General features: G+C 38.3%; 1 protein-coding gene, 1 non-coding gene and 1 pseudogene across 2 annotated transcripts in view; 1 reads left to right on the top strand and 2 right to left on the bottom strand.

Moving 5' to 3' along the window:
* CTNNA3 (catenin alpha 3) overlaps window positions 1-21,567 on the bottom strand; it is a 2,007,818-nt gene extending 1,986,251 nt beyond the window's left edge. The window contains exons 1-2 of the mRNA XM_073878933.1: window positions 21,475-21,567; window positions 18,730-18,825 (exon numbers count right to left, since the gene is read on the bottom strand). The gene's annotated coding sequence lies outside the window, so the exon portion shown is untranslated. The remainder of the gene's footprint in view (window positions 1-18,729; window positions 18,826-21,474) is intronic.
* Window positions 407-1,593, bottom strand: LOC112807383 (mitochondrial genome maintenance exonuclease 1 pseudogene; annotated as a pseudogene).
* Window positions 21,568-22,123: 556 nt separating the features above from the next.
* Window positions 22,124-22,205, top strand: TRNAS-UGA (transfer RNA serine (anticodon UGA)). The gene has a single exon. It is a non-coding gene; the product is annotated as a tRNA-Ser (tRNA).
* The last annotated feature ends 1,683 nt before the right edge of the window (window positions 22,206-23,888 follow it).

Below are 23,888 nucleotides of genomic sequence, written 5' to 3'. Positions count from 1 at the left end.
AAATAAATTTTTTCAGAAATGTTAAATGGAAGTTTTTTTCCCACAAGTGAAATATATAGAAAACCTCAACATATAAAACCAGTTTTAGGAAACCATGTTGGCAGTAGGAGTTGGCCGATGCGATTTCTCCCACCACACACACCGTGAGGGCGTGTGACCCCTTCCCTCCTGGGGTACCCTGGGGAACTTCTTGCACACCAAGCCTCATGCCCTCCAATCTTAATTCAAGGACTGGGCATCCTGCTCGGGATACAGAAAGTTCTACAGGGGAGTCCAAGAGCCAACCAATGCTGTGTGAATCCTGCTTCCCTTTCCCAGGTAAATGACAGACCATCCTTACTTGTGCTTCTTTTATGTGCTCAAGTCCAACCCTTAAAATCTAAACTTTTCTGGCTTTTCGATCTTTTTAGTTGTAATACATTTCAACAAATACTTCCATTTGGGTTATGTAGTTCTCAGATCCTGTGGCATCTCTACCGTAAATAGCAACAGATCTTCCCAAACTGTGAGGAACTAGTGAATGTTCCCAGACATCATTCTGTCCCCAATCTGGTTTCTGAATATTCTGGTTCTTTTCGCTCTTTGTATATTCTTCTAGACGAAGAAGTCACTTGGCCCAGTACTGGGAACAGAGCTCAGTGTCCATGAAATGTGGGTGGGCAGGGGATCCATCTTTGTAGGCCACCACAATTAAGCCGCACTGAACCTGAAAGCTATAGTTGGCATCATTATTTATGGCACCCACATAGGCCACAACCTGCAGCAGGTTGTCAAATGTATCTCAAATATAAGGTTTTGGTTTCTCCTATGTCTTCCAATCAATCACACACAGCTTGCCCTGATATTCAGCCACACAGTCCAGTAGACCTACCTACTTTAAAGCCTCATGCTGAACAGCACTTTCAAGCACTCGCACTCCACTGACATCTTGTAGTATATGCTGGACACTTTCGATATATCCAGATTCGAGATTCTCATCTCTCTCTTTCAAGTCCCCTTGGGGCGCAAGTATGCTTTCCAAGACTTTATGGAACCATTTCCCTTGTAAAAAATATATTTGAAGAATATTCAGCAAAGCCATCCTCTCCCAGTTCCAGAATCATCTGCTGTTTCCACCTCTCCACGTAGAAAATCTGTTCTGATGTCATGCTCTGCTGAAGGATCTTGGTCACACTTGATAGGGTATTTCTTTGCAAAGGGATTCTCAAAGAAATTGTAGGAGTACTTGTTGCATTTGGTTTTACACTTCTCTCTGGAATTAAGAGAGGACACGAGTTTCGTGGAGCTTTTGCTTCCTCATCTTGCTTTGGGGGCTTACACTTACTCACAGGTCCATAGAGTAAATTACCTTCCTCAAACAATGATTCTGGAGTCTGAGCAAGGCGTCTGGATGACAAGACAGACTGTACTAAATCAGAGTACTTTTCTTGGTCTACTTCTTTATAAGGTTCACTTTTTTCTTCTGGCTACAAGAATAAGAGGAAGTGGAAAAATCCACATGGGCGATTGGTTCTAGAGAAAACCCCTTTGAACTTCTGAGCTGTCTGCAGATGGTCTGAAACACCTTCATCTTTAGATGCTTTCTCACTTCCCTCTAGGCTACTTGCAATGTTGAGGGCCTTTTATTTTTGCACTCCTCAGGAGCCACCAGACTTAACTTCCAGAGCACCGACAACCTCTCAGGACCCGTACTTTCCTCAGTCCCTGGCTTCTGATTTCTTGACTAGACTCTGACTGATGTACATATGAAGTCGATTCTTGTTAATTATGCAATAAAATCATCACAAACACTGAATTAGCAATACTGAACCATTGATCCTAGGAGGAATATAGTTTCTGTGAATCTGTGGTCACAATATTTCCAGTACAATCAATACTTATACCTTGTTTTATGTGTGCCTCTGTTTAAAGAGACCTTATTTATGTACCTCTGAAACAAATAATACATTATATATTAAAAAAAAAAAGAAAAAGATAGTAGGAAGGGAAAAATGAAGGGGGGGAATCAGAGGGGGAGACGAACCATGAGAGACTATGGACTCTGAGAAACAAATTGAGGGTTCCAGAGGGAAGGGGGTGGAGGGATGGGTTAGCCTGCTGATGGGTATTAAAGAGGGCACATATTGAATGGAGCACTGGGTGTTATAGGCAAAGAATGAATCATGGAACACTACATCAAAAACTAATGATGTAATGTATGGTGATTAACATAATATAATAAAAAGAAATATTAAAGATACCTTATTTAATATATATCATTAATTATGAACACTGAACTCTCAGCTAACAGCATTATATAATTCATGTCTGAATGAAATTATCTGACACATATTTTTTCCATAAAACACATCACAGCCTCCTTGTGCTTAAGAACACTAGACAGCACTTCAACACTATGCATCAGGGCCATTTTAAACAGTGAGGTCACCATCAAAACACAAAAAAATCCAGGAAACTTGACTCTAACTAGACTACAAAAAGGACACATTTATAGTATGAGCACTGAAACAAGAAGAACATCGCCTTGTTCAGCTGGGAACATGCTCCCGCTCATCAGGCAACTCAAATACTTCTCACTTCTGGACATGTTGGTGAACTACTGCAGCAGCACTGTGAATATCGATTTAGCTTTAGAAACAAGTTTTAGCAAGTAGATGAATTCGCAAATACAAAATCTGTGAACAATGAGAATCAGCTAACATACATGGCCTGTCTCCAAAATCTCTAAGCTGTTTCATTGGTCAACGTGTAACACTAAGGCTTTTTAATATGTCTTAATATTCTGCTTGATAAATCTCTACCCTTTGTTTTTTTTAAGGCTTAGTTAACAAAGCTTATCAAATTCCTCAAAAATAAAACTATAATTTCAATTGGAATTGCAATTAATTTGTACATTCATTAAGGGAGAACTGACATATTTTATTAAGTTGTTCTATCCAATATGGGATATCCCTCCGTTTATTCAGCTAATTTTTTCTTAGCATTTCAAAGTTTTTACCATTTAGATTTTGTATATTCTAGATACTTTAGAGATATTTTCATATTGTGAATAAATTTTCTAATTATATTTTCTAGTTGGCTATGACAAGTGTAAAGAAATACTATTCATTTTTGTAAGTTGATCTCATACCTGGCAATCTTGCAGAATTCTCCTTCCCTTTACATTTCTCAGTTGATTCCTACGTCATCTACAAATGACAACAGTGCCCCTCCCTTTCTCTCAGACACACTGGCCTGGACCACCCTGCTAAACTTGTTTCCTTTCTTCAAAGCCAGATCAAACATTACCTTCTTTGACAAGTCTTACCTAACTACCTGGCCCTACACACAATTATCAACCAGCCCTCCTTGCTTTCCACCCAAGTTGAACGCCAAGTTAAATGTGCCACACATATGTTCCACAGCACTTTCTACATACCTCTATAATACTACTCAGCACACTGCACTGAAGTTACTTGTTTACATATGTCTCCACAAAAGAATAAGCTCTACCATATCCTACTCATGCTTATACACTGAGCACCAAACATGGTACCTAGCACTAATACTCATGCAACAATCGGTTAAGTGAATAAATTGAGTTGCCCAAAATGTTGCACACTTCTCAGCACATGCAGAGAACAAATCAGTATTAATATAATCACTTATATGAGTAACTCATGTTAAACAGGTTTCTCAAATTCAATACATATATGCACAAAATCACAAAAATTATGCAAAATGAAAATAAAACCCAATCATGCTTCCTTTTTTCAATTAGTACTTTGAGTTATGATGCTTAAGAACTAAGCAAGTTCAGGGCACCTGGGTGGCTCAGTCAGTTAAACGTCTGCCTTTGGCTTGGGTCATGATCCCAGAGTCCCAGGATCAATCCCCACATCGGGCTCTCTGCTTAACAGGAAGTCTCCTTCTCCTTCTGCCCCTCACCCGGCTTGTGTGCACTCTCTCTCTCTCTCAAATAAATAAATAAAATCTTTGAAAAAAAAACTAAACAAGTTCACAGATTACAAGGGAAACATTAAATGAGCTTATAATTAATAGTACACTAATATATACTTTTCCCCACAAATTTCTAGGAAATCTGTAATATTATAAAAACAGTGAAAATACAAGTACTCTACAAAAAACAACTTCCTCTGAAAGAATTTTCAATTCTAAAAAAAGAAAAATGAAATATGAATCTGAGATAGCACCTTCTTAAAACATTTTTTCCATAAAAATTTAAAATTTGTCACTTTAACAGTTAAATTTAACTGTGAAATAAAGTAAAGCAAATTTTCCATTAACATGAAATATAAACAATAAAGAATTATTAGTCACAAAAATTAAGGGCTAAAACTAGGAGTCTCAGCAAACTACAAAAATGGTTCTAGAGTTAAACAAACACTAATAGTACATGTAATTGTAATAGCTAATAGTTAGTGAGGATTTATTATGTCAGACACTATGTTAGCACTTCAGACATAATGTAATGCTCACATCTATAAATTATAAATTGTATGGAATGTAATGGTCACATCTATAAATAAGACACTATTAGACAGACTATTAGATGAGAAAACCTAAGCTCAAAGGGATTTATTTGCCAAAGACACTAAGCTAATACATGGAGATGTGGTTTAACTGACTCAACAGACCCTCTGTTAACCACTAAGCTCAAGTAAGCAAGCACCTCTATTCTGAGATTAAAGGCAAGGAAAAGCTCATCAGTCCCAAAATATCTTCTTCAATTGCTTACTATGGTCTCCAAATTCCTGCCTTTAAAGGCTTCAAGATAGAACCTGTGAAAGACTGAAAATATTTAAAGGAAAAAGTGAGTCAAAAAGAACTAGACCAGAGGGGTGCCTGGGTGGCTTAGTCGGTTAAGCATCCAACTCTTGATTTCAGCTCAGGCCATGATCTCAGGGTTGTGAGATCAAGCCCCACGTCAGTTCCTCACTGAGCATGGAGCCTGCTTAAGATTCTCTCTCTCTTTCTTTCCCTCTGCCCCTCTCCTCAACTTGCACCTGAGCGCTTGCTCGCTCTCTCTCTAAAAAAAAAAAAAAAGACTAAACCAGAGAATGAGACACTGAGCAGCCAAAGGCCAATAAACAGAGGTGATGAAGAGGCATGAAGTGAAAAACACAAAATTCTAATAAATTAACATTTTTAAGCACCCACTACTGCTTGCTTTAGAGTTTTACAAAGTTTGTCGATGCCTCTTTGGCAATATGACAGGATATTAGTAAGTATATAAAAAGATAACATGGTAGGCAAGAAACTGCTCCCCCATCCTTCCTTCTTAAAAGAGAAATATTCATAGTACAAGTGTGGAAAATAAGAAGATGAAATTATGAACTATTAAGCAGTCTTCAATATTATGTTTAACAAATATTTTTAATGACATGGAAAATGCTTTTTCCATAATGCTAAGTCCAAAAAAGACCAAAGTTTAAAATTGTATAGATGTTTTCTAAAATTTGCAGATGTATGCATAGAAAAAAAAAAAGACTTGAAAGAAATATTGAGGGATGCCTGAGTGGCTCAGTCGTTAAGCGTCTGCCTTTGGCTCAGGTCATGATCCCAGTGTCCTGGGATCGAGTCCTACATCAGACTTCTTGCTCAGTAGGGAACCTACTTCTCCCTCTACCTGCTGCTCTCCAGGGTCTCCCTCTGCCCACTGCTTCCCCTGCTTGTGCTCACTCACACTGTGTCTCTGACAAGTAGCTTGTGCTCTCTCACACTCTGTCTCTTTAAAAAGAGAGAGAGAAAGAAATATTGAGAGAAGGTAATTTTTTAGGGGGGCTGCAGAGGGAAAGGGAGAGGGAGAGAAAGAATCTTAAGCAGGCTCCATGCCCAGCACAGAACGCAACACAGGTTTCGATTTCACAACCTTGAGATCATGACCTGAGCCGAAATCAAGAGTCTGAGGCTTAACTGACTGCCCCAAGAGAAGGTAATTTTTAAATATATATATACACTTTCATTTTTATCTTTACATCAGGATTTGCCTGATGAAAATGCAATTTCGGCAAAAACACTAGAGGACACCCTATCAGTCCTAATATAGTGGTTTCCAAACTAAAATTGGGTCCTGCATCAGAACCACTTGGAGGGCTGCTGGACCTCACCCCTGGAGTCTCTAAATCAATACACAGATACTGCATTTCTTTTTTTTGTTTTTAAGATTTATTTACTTATTTGAAAGAGAGAAAGAGAGAGTGAGCAAGCATGGGGTGGGTGAGAGAGGGAGAGAGAAACCCAAGCAGACGCCACACTCAGTTTGGAGCCCAACTCGGGGCTCAATTTCATGACCCTGAGATTACGACTTGAGCTGAAACCAAGAGTCCAGCTCTCAACCAACTGTGCTACCCAGGTGCCCCAGACCCTGCATCCCTAACAAGCTCCCAGGTGATGCCGACGCTGCTGGTCTGGGAGCCGCACTTTGAGAATCACTGATCTAAATAATTATATCTAATTATCATATATGGATGTATTTATATACATACATTTAATTAACATGTAATTTGATTTTTATCATTTTATTTATATTATTTGTTATTATTTTCTATTTAATTTACACTCTGTAATTATTAATAATTACAGCTGTGTGGTAATTTATAACACTCCATAGTTACTTAGATTTGTTAGATCTACCTGTTGTTATGTGGTATTTTATTCCACACTAAAACAAAACAAACAAAAAAGATAGACAATCTGTGTATTTCACTGACAGAATGAAACAACAAATCTGGCTTAACTACTACCCATGATTAACCTGGCAAAAACTGGCAAGAGTCTGCTTTCCAGAGAGAATGTTTCTTCCTTTGAAGTTTCCTTACTAATCTCTAAATTTCACAAAATAAAGAGTTATTTATAAGAAAAGCAGGAATGTGAAGGGAATCTAATTTTTTAAAAATAAGAGTTTTGGGGGAAATGAAAAGATAAAAGTAGTCTCTGGCACTTTTCCTACTCCTTTTTCTCACTGCCTCTCTAAAGGTACCAGAAATTATTCTCCATGAAACCCCACCCACTTTAAGTTCTATTCAAAAGAGAATCTCCTTCACAGAATGACAAGATAATCATCCTACAGGGGCGACTGGGTGGCTCAGTCATTAAGTGTCTGCAGTCCCAGGGTCCTGGGATCGAGCCCCGCATCGGGCTCCCTGCTCGGGCGGAAAGCTTGCTTCTCCCTCTCCTACTCCCCCTGCTTGTGTTCCCTCTCTCGCTGTGTCTCTCTGTCAAATAAATAAATAAAATCTTTAAAATTTAAAAAAAAAATGATCATCAGCATGTGACAAATGGCTGCATAATGTACTGGTGGGGAATCTATTAACTTATTTGTTAAACAAACCATTTCTTGATGAGATGTGTTTATTCTCTAGCTTGCATTTTCAAAGTTCTGTGGCAGTACATTTCTAAATATTCTAAAACAGAAACAATAAAGACAATCTAATTTTTTGAATATTGTGTCTGTTCTAATTTAACTTCTACACTGTAATTCAAACAACATGATAGGGCACCTGGATGGCTCAGTTGGTTAAGCAACGGCCTTCGGCTCAGGTCATGATCCTGGAGTCCTGGGATCGAGTCCCACATCGGGCTCCCTGCTCAGCAGGGAGTCTGCTTCTCCCTCTGACCCTCTTCCCTCTCGTGCTGTCTCTCATTCTCTCTCTCTCAAATAAATAAATAAAATCTTTTAAAAAATGATAAGTAGGAAACACATTAATATCCTTTTGTGATTTTCTGGTAAGAAAACTATAAACTATGTACAATGTAATTTTGAAGGAACTTAATGCTCAGAATATAATAATTTGGCTTATTTCCTTTAGTGACTACTAATATATTAAGACCAAATATGAAAGCCATGGTACAAGTTTATGTTCTAAGAAAAGAATCAGTATCAAGATTTGGCAATCCTTTTGGGGTGATAAAATGTTTTGGAGCTACACAGAGGTAGGTTGCACAACACTGTAAATATACTAAATGCTGCTGAATTATTCGCTTTACAATGGCAGACGCTTAACTACTGAGCCACCCAGGTGCCCCAAGACGTCAATATTCTTTTAAAATATTCCCAAGAAAAGGGCCAATGAGAGCATAACTTTGTATTTATTTTGAAAGATGCAAGGCATTTGAATTGATATAGTTAGCTTACCTCTCTGCTTTTTAGCCCTAATATGTGTAAAGTTTTACTCAGAATTTTCTGAGATTTTTTTTTCCCTGGAATTATGAGTAACATGTGAATTTGGACAGGGACTGTCCTTTCCAAAAGAGAAGGGAGAGTAAATGAAGAACCAAGTGGGTGGAGGACACCAATCAAATTAAATGCTTTTGGGAGATTATCATTCAAAGTTATTTGCTCCTTGGGTTTATACATAAGAAGTCCAACATTTGGGGCACCTGGGTGGCTGTCGTTAAGCGTCTGCCTTAGGCTCAGGTCATGATACCAGGGTCCTGGGATCGAGCCCCGCATCGGGCTCCCTGCTCAGCGGGAGGCCTGCTTCTCCCTCTCCCACTCTCCCTGCTTGTGTTCCCTCACTCATTGTGTCTCTCTCTGTCAAATAAATGAAGTCTTTAAAAAAATTTAAAAAAAGAAGTCCAACATTTTAAGTTTTTTTCTCTTGTAAAATGTCAGGAGCAAGAATCTTAAAAGCAGAGGTGCCTGGGTGGCTCAGTCATTAAGTATCTGCCTTCGGCTCAGGTCATAATCCCAGGGTCCTGGGATGGAGCCCTGCTCTGCAGGAAGCCTGTTTCTCCCTCTCCCACTCCCCCTGCTTGTGTTCCCTCTCTCGCTGTGTCTCTCTCTGTCAAATAAATAAAATCTTTAAAAAAAAAAAAGAATGTTGACATCTTATTAAACTTTGATTGATTTTTACACAGCCACACTATCAAACACATGCATGAATAAAGACATTTCACATATGCAGTATTGAAAGATATACTTCCTCTCTCATTCACCCTTTCTGAGGAAGCTACTGTAATACATGCGCCCCTAAACTGAGAAAGTAAACAATGAAAGAGGAAGATGTGATCCAGCAAACAATAAAATACATCAGAGAGAGAACTGAAGGAAGATCCCAAAATGACAGGTAAGCAATAGGTTTAAGAGCAACTGGTCCAGATTAGAGCAGGGGATAGAAGGCTCTAGAAGGCTACTGGATAAAAGAAAGGAAGGAAAGAAGAAAGGTAGGAAGGAGGAAAGAAAGGAAGACGAGAGGGGAAAAGAATAGATGGCAGGAGAGAGGAAAAGAAATCTATTATCTGACATGTTTAAATATAATGAGATTAATAGTTCTGTCAGAGAATTTACAGATGAATTAGTGACAATCATATAGAAAATTAAGCAGGCAAAAAAGAATAATATAATCATTAATGCCCCAAGGAAAATAAAGATTCTAGTAGAAAGGAAAATATAATCATGGTGTATTATGTGGCTTAGCTATGAATGAATAAAAATCACATAATCACAGTAATATGAACATTGAATACTGTTTGACCAAATATCATCATATAATTTAAAAGGTAAGATTTTTGGGCGCCTGGGTGGCTCAGTTGGTTGGGCGACTGCCTTCGGCTCAGGTCATGATCCTGGAGTCCCGCATCGGGCTCCCTGCTCGGCGGGGAGTCTGCTTCTCCCTCTGACCCTCCCCCCTCTCATGTGCTCTCTCTCTCTCATTCTCGCTCTCTCAAATAAATAAATAAAATCTTTAAAAAAAAATAAATAAAAGGTAAGATTTTTAAAAAGCTGAAGTTTATACAGTAAAAAATCAAGAGATAAAATCTCAAGCTAAAAATTCAAGAAATAGTAGTATAAGAATATTGTTTAGAACACTAGAATTAAGGGGTGCCTGGCTGGCTCAGTCATAGAGCATGTGACTCTTGTTCTCGGGGTTGTGAGTTTAAGCCCCACGCAGGGTGTAGAGATCACTTAAAAATAAAATCTTAAAAAAAAAAAAAGAAGCAAGCTGCGATTAAATACCAGAATAAACAACTGTAAGAGTTAAAGGTGGTTATATCTGGAGAACAAGACATGAGAAGGGGAAGCGTGGGGTAGGGAATGTTGTTTTTTCATTAAAAATCTTTTCATACTAGTTTGCCTTTTTTTAAATTAAAGTATAGTTGACATATATTAGTTTCAGGTGTACAACAGAGGAGTTCAACAATTATACACATTACAAAATGCTCATCATGATAAGTGTAGTTACCATCTGTCACTATACAAAACTATTGGAATATAGGGAACAACTCATGCTCTATGTCACCTGAAGTCAATTACAGGAAGACTACAGACTCCAACAGAAGCATTCTCAACAGCAAAGAATCATGATTACAGGCCCCAACAGGGAAAAATGGACACTGCCTCTCCTACAAGAAACTGACTAACCTAGTAACTCAGCCAATGAGAAACTGTTATCACCCTGAACTCTTGCTTTTCTAAAGTGGACTTTGGTTCAAAACAATCCCTTCCAACTTTTCCTTCATAAAATAACATTCCTCTTCCTTCTTTTTGGACTTGCCTGTCTTTGCAGTAGCTTGCATGTCCCAAATTGCAAGTGCAGTTCTCTGCTATTCCCAAATAAATCCATTTTGCTGATTAAAAAAAAAAAAAAAAACCTATTACAACATTATTGACTACATTCCCTATGCTGTACTTTTCCATCTCTGTGGCTTATTTATAACTGGAAGTTTGTACCTCTTAATCTCCTTTACCTATTTCACCCATCCCCCCAACCCTATCCCCTCAGGCAACCACTTGTTTGCTCTCTACATTTATGAGTCTGTTTCTCTTCGTTGTTGCTGTTTTTTCATTGGTTTTGTTTTTTAGATTCCACATATAAGTGAAATCATATGGTATTCATCTTTCTCCATCTGACTTATTTCACCTAGCATAATACCCTTTAAGGCCATCATGTTGTCACAAATGGCAAGATTTCATCCTTTTTATGGCTGAGTAATATTCCACTGTGTATATGTACTACATCTTCTTCATACATTCATATATTGATGGACACTTAGGTTGCATCTGTACCTTGGCTACTGTAAATAATGCTGCAATAAACATAACAGTGCATTTGTCTTTTATACTAGTTTGCTTTTCTTAGATTTTATTTATTACTTACTTTAGAGAGACAGAGAGAGCATGAGTGGGGGAGGGGAGACGGGCAGAGGGAGAGGGAAAGAATCTCAAGCAGACTCTGCACTGAGCACGGAGCCCTACATGGGGCTTGATCTCATGACTCTGAGATCATGACCTGAGCCAAAACCAAGAGTCAGATGCTTAACCAACTGAGTCATCCAGGTGTCCCTATACTAGTTTGCTTTTAGCAAGTGTTTATATCACTAGATAAAAAGTAAAGCTTAATTGAAAAAACTTATTTACAGATTTCCAGGATACCAACCATTAGGTTTGTATTTTAAAAATCAAACAGGGGTGCCCGGATGGCTCAGTCTGTTAAGTGTCTGCCTTCAGCTCAGGTCATGATCCCAGAGTCCTGGGATTGAGCCCTGCCTTTGGTCTCCCTGCTCAGCACGAAGCCTGCTTTTCCCTCTCTCTCTGCACCTCCCCCCACTCATGCACGCACACACACACATGCTCTCTCTCAAATACATAAAATTTTTTAAAAAATAAAAAATAGGGCACCTGGGTGCCTCAGTCGTTAAGCCTCCGCCTTCGGCTCAGGTCCTGAGGTCCTGGGATCAAGCCCTGCATCAGGCTCCCTGCTCAGCGGGAAGCCTGCTTCTCCCTCTCCCACTCCCCCTGCTTGTGCTCCCTCTCTTGCTGTGTCTCTCTCTGTCAAATAAATAAATAAAATCTTTAAAAAAAATAAAATAATAATAAATAAAATTAAAATCAAACAAAAGTACTAAGCTATATAAAACAACTATCTAAATGCTTAAACTAAAACATGCTTATGAGTAAATGCATATTTAGTCATTTAAGTTAAAATCTTGTTTGAGTATCTAAATGGGATGTGGTCTTAGGAAAAAAAGTCATAAAAATCACAAAAATCATAATCCTTACAACCATTGTTGACTTAATCCTCTTGATCAGTAGAAACCTCATGTTACTAATTTCACCCAAACTGAGAAATCCTTTTTGCATACTGTAAACACTTCTTATTGACATAACTTTCTAATTAAATATGCACAATTTTAGGATAAAAAAAATGTAACTCTTCATCTCAAAGCTCATCAATAACAGAATTGCCCTAAATCTTACTATATATGTACCTGAATAATGAGCCAAAAACATAAAAACGGGCAGTTTTGTAATCAAGATAGAGTATGAAATTAGATAAAATGTCTTTTAACGTACTATCTCTCTAACATATTACTTTCTCATTATTTTTTCATTTGTCCATATAACTCTATAAGACCTGAGTATTAAAACTATGCAACATAACTTACAAGAAAATATTTAAAATTAGGTTAAAGATGACAAATTGAGCACAGTTTTATCTTCTTTTCCTCTCAAGACTCCATTAAAATTGTAGAATTGAGCAAACAAGATGAGCTTCTAAATGATCACAGAGGAAACATACCAAACCTGGAACAGTGTTTATGGGAGAAATGCTCAGAGATAGTAACAGTAATACGTTCACAGTCCCCAGCTGCCTATTACATAACCAAAATGTAATCCATTCGCATATAGTATATGTACTTCTTCAAGAAGAAAATATTAAATAATGCAGAAAGAATTGTAATGAGTTACCCATGTACCTATATTACATGTGTTTATTTAAATTTTTAAATAAAAAATAGAAAAGTTCAGTTTTAGAAAAGCTGAGATTAAAAAATAAAGTGGCCTACATAAATTTTCTTTGAAAAATTGCTACTATAATTCCAATTCATAGGATTTGATTTTTCCCAAAAGGGTATGTGGTCAAATCACGATAAATCTATTTAAATGTATCAAATCTATTTGAATGTGGCATTTCAAATATGATACATCTATAATAGAATTCTGGATTCTTCAATATTCACCCTCCATTCCTAGATCTCCTATCCTCCTGTTCCTAGATCATACCCATAGCCCACATCGGTGCCTTTATTCAACATCAAAGAGGCTGTTCTCCACTCAGAGAGGAGCCACAAGGAGGACTTCTGGTGGTATGCATTTCTTTCTATTGCTCAAAACAATTCAAATCTGGCCCTAAATGTGTACTTGCCACTCAGCAAAATAAGAACTGGACTCACCTTCCTTGGTACGTACATAATTAGACACACCTTCCTTAGAAAAGAGTTTAACATCTTTTGTTATTGGAGCATGTTCCCCACAAATATCCCACTACTACCTCCTCTACCACTCCAAGTGTCTTATTCCTTCCTACCATATTTCCTTTTCTTCCTGAGAGGCATTCCGGAAAACAGGACTTTCTCCATCCTATTACACTGCCACTGATGTTTTAGTAACACTTACAAGTAAACATTCTGGGCAGCTCCATGGTGGCCAGAACCTAAATCTGGTTCTGGTCTTTAAGAGATTAAAAATATAAAAGAAGCCATGGTCCAATCCTTGAGGAACTTATAGATTCTCTTTCAATGAAAAGGCTGCACCTGGACCATTCAGAGGGAGACAGATTTTCAGAAAACATTTAACCTCCACCAGAGAATTTATTTTAATGTCTCATAACCACACTGAGACTCTTTTTATTATTCCTAGCTTAAACTCTTCCAGGTGCAGGAACTCTCAGTTCCTTCTATCCTCTATGAAACACCTGCTTACAGACTCAAGACCTTATTAAATAACACTTTCCCTTTCTCTTTTTCTGGCCAACCAATTAAATCAACTAAAAATTCACTTAACCTTTGTTCAAATATTAAATCTACATTTTAATTAATTCAAATTAACTTCCCTTTTTTTTTAATATGAAACTAAGAACCACATGAAAATGAAACACCTGACTGTGGACAGTGTGTAGATGGGACTGAAAGATTAACAATCTTATTACACACTCTAAATCTGGAAGTGAGAGTTGAAGAATCTGTTGTTGTTGGGAATTCAAGTCAAATATATAAAAAATTACTGAGTACTTATCCAGGACAAGATTCCAGTAAGGACAAATACAAAGAAAAAAAAAAAAGACTCAAAAACCTATCTCCTGCAAAAGTGACAATCTAGCAGAAGAAAATAATATGAGGGATTTTACCTATTACATTAAAGGATAACTAACATGAGAGTTAAATAATTCATCAAAACAATAAAAATATTATTTCTTGCTTATTGTCAAAGATTTAAAGGAATGATAAGAGTGTGGGCATAAGAAAGTCAAGAGTACAGAGATACAAATACTAAGACACTTTTGGTATAAATACAAATTGGGAAAACATCTCTCAAGGGCAACTTGGCAACACATACCAAATCTGGAACAGACCAAATACCAGCAAAGAAACTGAATCAGTAATCAAAACACTCCCAACAAACAAAAGTCCAGGACCAGATGGCATCACGGACAAATTCTACCAAACATTTAAAGAAGAGTTAATACCTATTCTTCTCAAACTACTCTAAAATATAAAAAATGAAGGAAAACTTCCAAATTCACTCTATGAAGCCAGCATTATCCTCATACCAAAACCAGAAAAGACACCACAAAAAAAGAGAACTACAGGCCAATATCTCTGATGAACATGAATGTAAAAATCCTCAACAAAATATTAGCAAACCAAATTCAACAATACATTAAAAAAAATCATTTACTATGATGAAATGGAATTTATTCCTGAGTTGCAAAGGTGGTTCAATATTTGCAAATCAATCAACATGATACATCACATCAATAAAGGAAAGAATAAGAACCATATGATCATTTCAATAGATGCAGAAAAAGCATTTAGCAAAGTACAACATCCATTCATGACAAAAACTCTCAACAAGGTTGTTTGGAGGGAACATACCTCAACATAACAAAGGCCATCTATGAAAAACCCACAGCTAACATCATCCTCAATGGGGAAAAACTGAGAGCCTTTCCCCTAAAATCAGGAAAAAAACAAGGATGTCCACTCTCAGCACTTTTATTCAACATAACACTGGAAGTCCTAGCCACAGCAATCAGACAAGAAAAAGAAAAGGCATCCAGATCGGTAAGGAAGAAGCAAAACTTTCACTATTAGCAGATAACATGATGCTATATATAGAAAACCTGAAAGACTCCACCAAAAAACTGCTAGAACTGATAAACAATTCAGTAAAGTTGCAATATACAAAATAAACATACAGAAATCTGTTGCATTTCTGTATACTAATAATAAAGAAGCAGAAAGAAAAATCAAGAAAACAAACCCATTTAGAGTTGCACCCAAAACCATAAGATACCTAGGAATAAATCTTACCAAAGACCTATACTCTGAAAACTATAAAACACTGATGAGAGAAATTGAGGACAACACAAAAAAATGGAAAGACATTGCATGTTCATAGTTTGGAAGAACAAATATCACATCACATTGCATCACAATTCCAGACTTCAAGTTATATTACAAAGGTGTAGTGATCAAAACAGTATGTTACTGGCACAAAAACAGACACATAAATCAATCGAACAGAATAAAAATCCAGAAATAAACCCACAATTAAATGGTCAATTAATCTTCAACAAAGCAGGAAAGAATATCCAATGGGAAAAAGATAGTCTCTTCAACAAATGGTGTTGGAAAAACCAGACAGCTACATGCAAAAGAATTAAACTGGACCAGTTTCTCATACCAAACACAAAATAAACTCAAAATGGATTAAAGACCTAAATGTGAGACCTGAAACCATAAAAATCATAGACGAGAGCAGAAGCAGTAGTTCTCTGACATTGGGCATAGCAACTTTTTTCTAGATAGGTGCCCTGAGGCAAGGGAAACAAAAGCAAAATAAACTATTGGGACTACATCAAAATAAAGTCTGCAGAGCAAAGGAAACAATCAATAAAACTGAAAGGCAACCTATAGAATGGGAGAAGATATTTGCAAACGACATATCTGATAAAGAGTTAGTATCCAGGGGTCCCTGAGTGGCTCCGTTGTTAACTGTCTGCCTTCACTCAGGTCATGATCCCAGGGTCCTGTGATCGAGCCCCACATCGGGCTCCCTGCTCAGCAGGAAGCCTGCTTCCCCCTCTCCCACTGTCCCTGCTTTTGTTCCTGTTCTCTCTCTCTCTGTGTCAAATAAACAAATAAAATCTTTAAAAAAAAAAAAGAGTATCCAATCTTTATATACTTATAAAGAACTTATAAAACCAAATACCCAAAAAACAAATAATCCAATTAGAAATGGGCAGGAGACATAAACAGACATTTCTCCAAACAAGACATCCAGCATTCTCCAAAGAAGACATCCAGATGGCCAACAGACACGTGAAAAGTGATGCTCATCATTGCTTATCATCAGGGAAAGGCAAATCGAAACTACAATGAGATATGTCAGAATAGCTAAAATCAAAGGCACAAGAAACAACAGGTGTTGCCAAGGATGTGGAGAAAAAGAAATCGTCTTACACTGTTGGTGGGAGTGCAAACTGGGGCAGCTACTCCGGAAAACAGTGGAGATTCCTCAAAATGTTTAAAATAGACCTACGCTACAATCCAGCAATCACACTACTGGTATTTACCCAAAGAATATAAAAACACTCATTCAAATGGATACATGCACCTCTATGTTAATAGCAGAATTATTTACAATAGCCAAATTACAGAAGCAGCCCAAGTGTCCATCAATTGATGAATGAATAAAGAAGATGTGGTATACATATATTTTTAAAACACTTATTTGAGAGAGAGCACACGCTCATGTGTGATAGTGTACGGGGGGAGGGGGAGAGGAAGAGAGAGAATCCCAAGCAGACTCCACATTGAACATGAAGCCCAACACACAGCTCGATCCCATGACCTGAGCTGAAATCAACAGTCAGATACTCAACTGACTGAGCCACCCAGGTACCCCAAGAAGATGTGGTATATAAATACAATGGAATGTTATTCAGCCATAAAAAAATGAAATCTTGCCATTTTTAATGACATGGATGGAGCTGGAGAGTATTATGCTAAAGGAAATAAGTCATTCATAGAAAAACAAATACCATATGATTTCACTCATATCTGTAATTTAAGAAACAAAACAAATAAGCAAAGAGGGGAAACAGAGAGAGAGAGAGAGAAAAACCAAGAAACAGACTCTTAACTAGAAAGAACAAACTGACGGTTACCAGAGGGAAATTGGGTGGGAGATGGTTATAACAGTTGATGCGTATTAAGGAGTGCCCTTGTCATGATGAGCACTGGGTGATTAAAATAAAAACTTAAAAAAAATGATTAATGTGGGGTGCCTGGGTGGTTCAGTCATTAAGCATCTGCCTTCAGCTCAGGTCATGATCCCAGGGTCCTGGGATTGAGCCTGACATCAGGCTCCCTGATGGACAGGAAGCCTGCTTCTCCCTCTCCCACTCCCCCTGCTTGTGTTCCCTCTCTCGCTGTGTGTGTCTCTCTTTCTGTCAAATAAATAAATAAAATCTTTTTAAAAAATTAAATTAAATTAAAAAATGATTAATGTATCAAATTTACTGCACACTTTAAAGTATAAAATAATTTTTTTTAAATCTTGATGCCACCAATACAGTTCTATTCTAATAAAAAAAGAAAAAGAAAAGAAGATTCCGTTTGTCTTAATCCTATTTAATTCTTAATTGGCATGGCATTAGGGGACCAAGGAAAATCCTATAAATAAGTTGCTCTAGTGCTGAGTAGGCTATATCTGCAGTCTTCCTCAAACATACATGTTTAATATATTTCCATCACTTTTCATGATGTCTGTAACTTACCAGCTAAACCTTCATTAGGGTTTTGTTGCCAACAACTTAGTAAATTTTCTGGCCAACTTGAACTATGTTCTCCTACATATGTTGTCTAAAATGGATAGCTACAGTAATTCTGCAATCAGTACAGAATTAAATTTAAGAACCTTGAATGGTGGCTGAGCCTCTAAAATTCTGCAGTTGTTGTCAACTCTATTTCTTTCAAATGAGGTACAAAAGCACATAAGGCAGCTAAGGTAAAATTTCCAGACTCTGATCACCTCTCGTTGATTACCATGTATGGGTTTTGTGTGTGATGTCCATAAAAATACAATTGTGTAACAGAAAGAACAGGGATTTAGAGAGGATCTGATTGGCCCAGCTTGAGTTATGTGGTAGGCAGGATTCTAAGATGGCTCCCAAGAAACCTGCCCCAGCTATATGTACACACCCTATATAATCCCCCTTACTTGAGCTGGATTTCTGAACATGATGCAATAGTCACTTCTGCAATTATATTATATTACATAAAACTCTACTGTAGTAAACTAGAGAGTAATTCTTCTGATGGCCTTAAAGAACCAACCTACAACCAACTATCATGTTGTTGAGAGGGCCACATGATAAGGTACAACCTCTAGCAGCTGAGAGTGATCCTCCACTGACAGGCAACAAGTCCTACAACCACAGGAGCTGAATTCTGCCAACAACTAGTGATCTTGGAAGAGGACCCCAAGTCTTAGATAAGATCAAAGTCCCAGTCACCGCCTTGAGATCTGGTCAGACCCTGAGGAGAGGACCCAGTGAACCCACGACCACACCCATGACCATATTGCTGACACACAGAAACTGTGAGATAATAAATTCATGTTGTTTTAAGTCACCAAACTTGTTGTAATTTGTTATGCAGCAACAAAAAAAACAATATGTCACATGGCTACCCCTTGGCCAGAAGACGGTAGTATACCTTGATTAACAGCTGAAGTAAGGCTGCATCCAATGGAGGAGGGGTGGTCCTCTTTAAGCACAACTGAAGTGTCATCATTAGTTGAAAGGATGGACACTGGAATAAAAAAAATTTTAAAAATCACCAGTCACGATATATTCAGTATCTGACATCTCATAGGCCTTCAAATTTCAACTCACAGCTCTCCCCTACTCAGTAAACTCCGTCTACTGCCACACTTCCTGATCTACACGCCACTGGACCAGAGACTAACAAAGAATACGTGAAGGCATTAAATCTAGTAAGAACACTGGGCTAACATAACAAATTATAGTCTTGGGGCGCCTGGGTGGCTCAGTCGTTAAGCATCTGCCTTCGGCTCAGGTCATGATCCCAGGGTCCTGGGATCGAGCCCCGCATCGAGCCCCGCATTGGGCTCCCTGCTCGGTGGGAAGCCTGCTTCTCTTTCTCCCATTCCCCCCTGCTTGTGTTCCTGCTCTCACTATCTCTCACTATCTCTCTCTGTCAAACAAATAAAATCTTTAAAAAAGAAAATTACAGGCTTGAATGTTCTACTAATTAGCTACATGACCTTGGGCAAGCCATGCATGGGCCACAGTTTCCTGTCTGTAAAAGAAAGGGGATTAGACTAGCTTTAATGTCTCTTCCAACATTAAAACTATGATTTTTTTAATTCAAAAACCAAAACCCCCAAAATAATTCAAAATAAATTTTGATTGCTGTAAAAAGAACCCATCTGCTCCTAAACACATGGCCTATTCCCCTCAATATTCTGCCTCTGAAAGTGGCATCAAGAAAGGTTTTTAAGGGTGCCTGGGTGGCTCAGTCGGTTAAGCGTCTGCTTTCGGCTCAGGTAGCCTGCTTCTCTGCTGCTCCCCCTGTTTGTGCTCTCTCTCTCAAATAAATAAATAAAATATCTTTAAAAAAAAAAGATTTTCCCAAAAAAAAAAAAAAAAAAAAAAGCTTTTTAGAGAAAGCCACAGATATTTGCATTCCACACCAAATTAGCTTGATAAAAACTACCACATAAAAGAATCTGGAGTTAGTACAGAGGAGGAGGCAATCAGAATCACCAGGGGAATTTTACAGGTTTTAAAAATGTCCATGGTTGAAAATCAATGTTTTATGACGTTACTGTCATGAATCATAATACATTTATTATAATTATGTTGGAAACATGTATTTTGCTTCTTTTTCCCTTAGCTGCCACTCATTGCATTAAATGGCAATGATAAAAACTAAGCTTGTAGGGGTGCATGGGTGGCTCAGTCATTAAGCATCTGCCTTTGGCTCAGGTCATGATCCCAGGATCCTGGAATCGAGCCCCGCATCGGGCTCCCTGCTCTGTGGGAAGCCTGCTTCTCCCTCTCCCACTCCCCCTGCTGCTGTTCCCTCTCTTGCTGTGTCTCTCTCTGTCAAATAAATAAATAAAATCTTTAATAAAATAAAAAAACTAAGGTTGTATCTGAAAGAATTCATTTGTAAATTCACGTTTTGAAAACCTATAATAATTTTGGTCTCTTGGCTCATTTTCGTAATATGATAAATCAGGAAAAAGGCAATTTCATTTTCTGAAAAGCCTACATTAACTCAAATAAGCTGAAAATAAAACATTAATGTAGTTATTTCACCTCTGAAATTTTGCAAAGAAATTTTAATCACAGTTCTCACCAAATACACATTAACTTTGTAACAGATTCTTTTCCTTTGCAGCCTTCCCTTCCCCTCAAAATTAAACCAAAAAATGAGCACAAAACCTTCTGGATAGATTTTTTGGTTAAACTATTTTAACCATAATCAATTCCCATTACTGTCAAGCTTTTAAGCAAGTGAGAATTCCTGAGAGGGGAAGGGAAAGTTAAGAGAGCTTTCAGTAAATATTACCATTTAACTGCATTTAACTTTAAAAAGACTTCCAAATCAAGGTACGACTAATGAAGCTTAAATGATAGATTATCTCACAGCACATGTAGAATATTAAGAACAAGATTAAAGGACAGAAATTTATTTCTTCTTAGATAGTCTCTATTGGAAAAGTGCCAAATAAAGTTCACATATATGATAAAATTTATGCCTGGGATTGTCGGGAATAACTTTGGTCGCATATAGTATTCAGACAGAAACTGGGACCATTCCTGCAGCTTTGCCAAATTAAAAACAAACAAAAGATAAAAATTATAAAAACAATTTCAAACCAGATAAAAATTCTTAAAATTCTTAAGTATTTTGTTCCCCTTCTTTAATTAAATCGGTTTAGACACAGCACCATAATTTATTTAGAAGAAATGGTACCGAAAAGTCTCAAGAAAATTCACACATAAAGTGAAGTCACTCAACAACCGGGTTTCCAAATGACAAGGATTTGCCTTCCTGTAACACTATGAGATGGATGGTGTAGTTTCCTTCCAGGAAACTTTTAGAATTTTAAATTTTAAAAAAGAAATTTAGAATTTAATAAAAGGTTGCCTTTGTTGTTGTTAATAATCGTGCATCAACAGAACCAGCTACTGGGCGGGAGCGCCGCCTCCACGTGCGAGGGTAAGAAGGTGCGCGTGCACCCAGGAGTGGGCAGCGCCAAGCCACGGCCGGTCCCGGGCTTCTGTTCCCTGAGGTAGGCAGCGGAGTACCGACCGACCTACCCGGTTCTGAGAGCTTTAACAAAGTAACTAAAAAAATAAAATAAAATAAATAAGGACCTAGCGCTGAAGGGAGGAAATTAATGATACTTAAAGGTAGAAAGCAGACCTAATGCGCAGAACTTGGTTCTCAAACCACGTCCAATGCTCCTCAACACTTGAGAGAGCAGAGACCACACTTGGGGCCCGATTTCTTCCAGCAGGGACCCTTGGGGAAAGAATGAGAGAGGGCTGCTTGGGCAGAGGTTCGGGATAGGTGAGGTCACAGACAGCGACCCGACTCCTCACGCCTCCCTCCCTTACGCACAAAGAGGAGGGCTTAAGCAGACGCGGTCAACGCGGGAACGCTGCCGAAGACGCACACTCCCGCAGAAATGCGGAAATTTCCCAGAGCGCGGGCCCGCAGCACTAAATGAGATAGGTCTTTGTTTCACAACTATCTCGATTACCTAATGAGGAAGTGGGAGGGCAAAAATATGGTCGGCGACCAGAAGCCAAGCAACTTTGTGATTTTCAGAGCTCAGCGAAGGGAAGGGTTTCCCAGACCTTCTGCTTAAGGGAGTTTACTTAAATTCCTTAAGGGAGTTTGTTATTTCTCCGTTTCCACGATATAGTTCACACAATTTGAGCGGTCAACCTCTGACCGCTTCTCTGAACCGAGCGGGGGAGGTTGTAAAAGGCTCCGCCTTTTAGTGGGCATAGCGCGCGTGCGCGCAGTTATTGCACTAAAGTGTCTCCGCGTCTCCGTCGTCTCCGTGGCAGCGATGGCCGAGTGGTTAAGGCGTTGGACTTGAAATCCAATGGGGTCTCCCCGCGCAGGTTCGAACCCTGCTCGCTGCGGAAGCAGGTGGCTTCTCTTTTACTCTTCTAATATATGCCATTACACGAGAATCGTTAACTCTAACTGCTGAATTTCCCTTCCTGCTCGCCAAATGACTCACCTACGGAGAAGTTTAATGTGTTAAAGAAAAGCCAATAAATGTCAGCGCTTGCAAACCTAGCTATGTTTACGCTAAAGGGAAAAATCGTCCTTTGTCCTTACCGGCAAGGTAGCAGTTTCAGAATCTTGTTCCACAATGTGAAGAAAAGTTTGCAAAAGAAAAATAAGGTAAATATTGGCGCAAGTTTGTGGGCTATCACAGCCCAAACAAGCTATCATATTAAAACTGATGGCGGGTGGAGGGATGGGTGAAATAGGTGATGAGCACAGTACACCTGAAACTGATATAACTGTATGTTGACTATACCGGAATTAAAAAACTTAAAAAAAAAAAAAACTGATGGCAAAGTTAATGCTGTTACTTCTTCAATCCCAGAATCAGCTTCAACAGTTCCCCCACTGCAGGAAATAGGAAACAAGAATGTTTAAAAGTTTGACTTCTATACCGTGATAGATACGTCTACAGAATGGAACCCTGCATGTAGCCACTAAAGTGATAGTGATAACATGAAAAGGCCTTCTCAGTTTTGCCAAATGCAAAATGTTGGACAGATTGGAAAACAGTATATATTATGATCACATTTTTGTTAAACTACTTATAGAGTCATTTTGTGGCAAGAATGGGATAAAACGACTAAATAGGGGCTGCAAAGAAATAATCAAAATGTTAGCACTAATTATTATCTCTGGGTAGTGGAATTTGGGAGGATTTTAATATTTTTAACAGACAGTTTTTTGCTTAACTGAGTTTTCTAAAATTTGTATATTGACCCAGTATTTTTTTTAATAATAAAAGAATATTGTGCAGTTAGCCTTTGAGACTGTACACACCCTCTTTCTGCTCCCTTTCACCTCTTTTCACAATCTCCCTCCCACTCCATGCTTTCCAGGTGCTCTTACAGAGTTCCCTAACACTTCAATGCTGGGGCTAGTTTTCTGTGGTACCTGAAGTAGATTCCACCCACATAGCCCCCATCCCATCTGAGTAGTGGCTGAACATCCTTACCACATTTGTATCTTCAATCCATCCTCTCTGCCCAATCCTACCTCTTCTGCCCCCATTGAAGTGACTTTTTAAATGGTCGTATTGGTTTCCTAGCTGGTCTCCTTTCCTCTCTCAGTCAGGATCACATACAGCTGCAAATAACAGAAAAATCCAACTCTAGTGACTTAACAACACAAGAAATCTGGGTAGGCAAGTCTCAAATGAAACAGGGAACAGGCTCTCCCCATCTTCTTATTCTGCCATTTTAATGCATAGGCCTCATCCCCTGCTTGTTGTCTCATTCTAAGATGGTTGCTATACCTCCAGAGCTCACATCTGTATTCAGCCAGAAAGGGGAGAGATAAGAACCCTCAGTTTGGGTCTCATTGACTTGAACTGTGTAACATGGCTGTCACTAACTACAAGGAACTCTAGCTGGGTATATAGCTACCCAAATCAAAACTGGAATTGCACTGGTAAGGAAGAAACATGAATGGTTACTGAGCAGACAACTAACTGAATCTGCCACACCCCTCTAACAGGAAAGTCAAACTTGTAGGCATAAAGCCTTCAAAACAAGTCCCCTGTCTGCCTTCCC

Source organism: Callorhinus ursinus, unplaced genomic scaffold (assembly GCF_003265705.2).
Source record: "Callorhinus ursinus isolate GAN/ISIS: 27379988/994484 unplaced genomic scaffold, GSC_fseal_2.0 scaffold31, whole genome shotgun sequence".
Taxonomy (NCBI): domain Eukaryota; kingdom Metazoa; phylum Chordata; class Mammalia; order Carnivora; family Otariidae; genus Callorhinus; species Callorhinus ursinus.
Note: the sequence above shows the minus strand (reverse complement) of the source record. Positions and strands in the feature narration are given on the sequence as shown.